Raw genomic sequence first — 3,813 nt, 5'->3', positions numbered from 1 at the left:
AAATGCGAAAATTCAATGGACGTTTGTTCTCATTGTAACTCTCCACACAGATGTGTTGTTTTGATTTGTAGGTAGCATCAGCCATCGTCCAAATAGTAATTGGATGCAAGAATCGAGTAGTAATTATAACTTTGAATTTATTCAGAATTAAAAAGTTTTACATTTTGTCTCTTGAGCCTTTCAGAGCATGTATTCGTGAATGATGTGCTATAAATATTCTCAATGACATTAATTAACTAGCCGGATGCTTTTCAGTTTACACATTGAAATCTATTCGTAATTATCCACTCGAATAGGCAAATAATGATATACGATACGAATATCGTCAGCATATCAATGAGTTTGTTTAGTATATACGTGTATTAGTAGTATTATCGAATTTTGATTATTGAGTTGTAGAAGGGTGCCAATTGAGAGAAAAATGAAAAGCGCCACTGTTGAAATTTTCCTTCATTTTTTTACATTTTTCACGTCATACTAGTTCGTTATTGTGTTTTATTGCTCAGTCACAAACTACACACTTTGGGACTTAATGCTCATTTTTATTTATGTAACTGTAAACTTATGATGTACTGTTAGGAACCTTTGGTGTAGTAATGAATATTACTGGAGTTTTTTCCCAACACCAAATCGTTATTTTTACACCTCGACACGTGTTTCGATCACCAATTTGTGTATGAAACAAAATCGTTTCCAGGTACAACAGGAAGGAACGGCCATGGGAAATCCCGTGTCCCCCTACCTGGCAGACCTGTTCATGAGCAGATTCAAAATGGAAACTAAAGAAAAGTCAAAGTATTTTCCTAGGATTTGGCTAAGGTATGTGGATGATATTTTCGCGGTATTCGATACCAAAAAATCGAATATCGAGGACTTTGTTTCCTTTTTAAATAATAGATGTCCATCAATAAAATTCACTTATGAATTAGAAAATAAGGGACAACTACCATTTCTTGACGTTTTGGTAATGAGGAGCAAAGATGGAGGGTTAGAATACGATATATTTAAAAAAGAAACAAGCACGTACAGGTATATTCCTGACTGTTCACATCACTGTGGACAGCACAAACGTGCTGGATTGAATTTTTTGGTGCATCGTCTTTTGACTTTCCCTCTAACACATAATAGGTTCACAAAAGAAAAACGTACAATACAGGAAATAGCAGCCACTAACGGTTTCCCGAGGGGTATTGTAGATGACATAATTAGGAAAAAGAAGTTTAGGTTAAGAATGAACGAAATCTCGACTTTCAGAAAGGACAAAAACCAAGATAAATACATCTCAGTTCCATACCACCAATATACGAAGAACTTTGGAAAGATTTTCAAGGAACTAGGTATGAAGGTGGTTTTTAAAACAAGTCATACACTGCAGAGCCTTTTGGGAAGTCCAAAAGACAAAGTCGAGAATTCGGAAAAGTCTGGAATTTACGAAATTGAATGTAAGGACTGCGATGCAAAATATTATGGACACAGTGAGATATAAGGAACACATAGCACATTTAAAGTATGGAAGACCAGAAAAATCAGCAGTCGCCCATCATATTTTGCAACAAAACCATTCCATAGACTTCAGTTCTTTAAGATTAGTTAGACAAGTTAACAACAACAGGCAACTAGATCCCTATGAGAGTGTAGAAATAAGTAAACATAATAATATTATGAATAACGATAACGGACCAAATACCAAATACCAAATAGCATACTATATAGCTTGTTGAAATAATATTGTTGGGTTCACTGATTACTACAAAAAGACACATTGTAAATATATTTAGATAGGCAATATTGTGAAACTAATTTTAAGTAGCTGAAAATTGTTCTATAAATAGCTGTAACATTCAACCATACATAAGGACATATTGTGAAATAAAAGAAAGGCCAATTGTAAAATTAATTTTGGGTGGTACACTTGTACGGGTGGTATTACTGATTATCTACCTGTATGATGTACCTGAATAGCATGAGTAGCTTTAGTTTTGAGTAGTTTCCAGTTTTATTTTCCTCTTGAAGATGATCACTTGGTGATCGAAACACGTGTCGAGGTGTAAAAATAATGATTTGGTGTTGGGAAAAAACTCCAGTAATATTAACTGTAAACTATTAGAAATAATTGAAAAAATCATTTTGACTTCCTAATTATTCATCAATATAACAAGGAATAATGAATAATGAATGAATAAATCAATGAATGAATGAATAAAAGTTTTGAAATTCTCCATCAATATATGACGAGTTGGACACTTTTAAAGGAAGAAAGAAAAAATTAATTGCAAAGTATAAAACTGTTCGCGAAGATGTGTGAGTCATGCATAGAAGGACAGGAAAAAATCTATCCGGAACAACTACTTTCGATTAAATTGAATCACAATGAATGTTCGTGGACTAACTGAATGAGATGAAGTGATTTCTGTGTAATTCAGTGTGGATAATCGAAAGTGATTGAAATTGAAATGGGAATATATTTCAGGATAAATAAGTTTAAAAAAAAGCTTTTCGGCTTTCTACTTCTCCATCATTGCAGATAAGATATGAATAGGGGATTAAACGAAATTCAGCTGATCTGAAAAAACTTCTGTGCAATGAAGATGATGGATTATGTATATGTTACAAATATATATGTACAGTTCAATAATTTTTCTCAATAAAAATGGAGCCACTTTGACAAAAGCTGACTATAATTATTCAACTCGAAATGAAAAAAATACAAGTTTCTAAATACCCCCCGTCATCAAATCAATAAGTCAAAATTATCAGTAACATTCATTTATAAGAATATTCAATAGTTTATCTGCAATACATAAAATATATTTGAAAAACACGAACCATTTAGTACTTGTTATAGAATAATCAGGGTATAAGTATCACAACTATCAAGATTAGTATTATAGAAAAATATCGAACGTTAATGAAACCGATAATATGAAATATTTGATGATAAAACTAATTTATATATTTTTGTATTTCAGAAAGTGATGTAGTCTACTTATATTGCGAATAGTTAGTTGATATTTTCAATGAAAAATCAAAATTTTTGTTACTATATATTCACTTTGTATTTGTCCTGTTTTTCTTTCTCCATTTCTTTCTTCATCTCTCTCAAGGTCCTTAACATTATTACATATAATGATGCAATGGTTATCCATGCAGGACTAATGGTTCTAATGGATTCTGGTTTTTTTATATTTGGTAACAAATTTGTTTTATGAATTAGTTTTCAAATGCTATATGATTTCGTTTAATATAAATGTATAAATAAATATATATTATCATTAGTACTACTTCCTTGAAAGTGGATGCTTTGGAAGGACTTTCTCTTCCGGTTGTATCTGAAAGAAACTTCTGTCTATGATCTACATAATTTTGGAAAGGGTTTTTATTAAAATTAATTTATTTCTCTCTTTCATCGAAAGTTTTCCATATTTTTTTGTATTATGATGGAAAAGTAGAAAACCAAAAAGTTGTTCACCAAAAGTAATTGTTTTGGATGGATATTTTACCAGTTCTGTTCTTTCTACAGTAGCCTTCTTTATCACATCGATCAATTGAAGGGTGAATTATCTACCACTCTGTCCATTTTGCATCAAATGAGAGAAATAATAAGCTACTTCTCTATCCGCATGCTAGGAATTGCCCTTTGAGATACAAGATCTCGCTGTTTCTCAGTTCGTACAATCTCGGGCTTCGTATAATAGCTGGTTCACAGAAAAACGCAACTTTTGAACCCATCTTTCATTTTGCTATTGCTCATGATTGTGGAATTTGAAAGAGGTCAAAGAGTCATAACTCATTGGAATTTCATGGTTTTTATCA

This window comes from Leptinotarsa decemlineata, unplaced genomic scaffold (assembly GCF_025532065.1).
Source record: "Leptinotarsa decemlineata unplaced genomic scaffold, Ldec_3_MD MMD2_tig00000199_RagTag_RagTag, whole genome shotgun sequence".
NCBI lineage: Eukaryota > Metazoa > Arthropoda > Insecta > Coleoptera > Chrysomelidae > Leptinotarsa > Leptinotarsa decemlineata.
Note: the sequence above shows the minus strand (reverse complement) of the source record.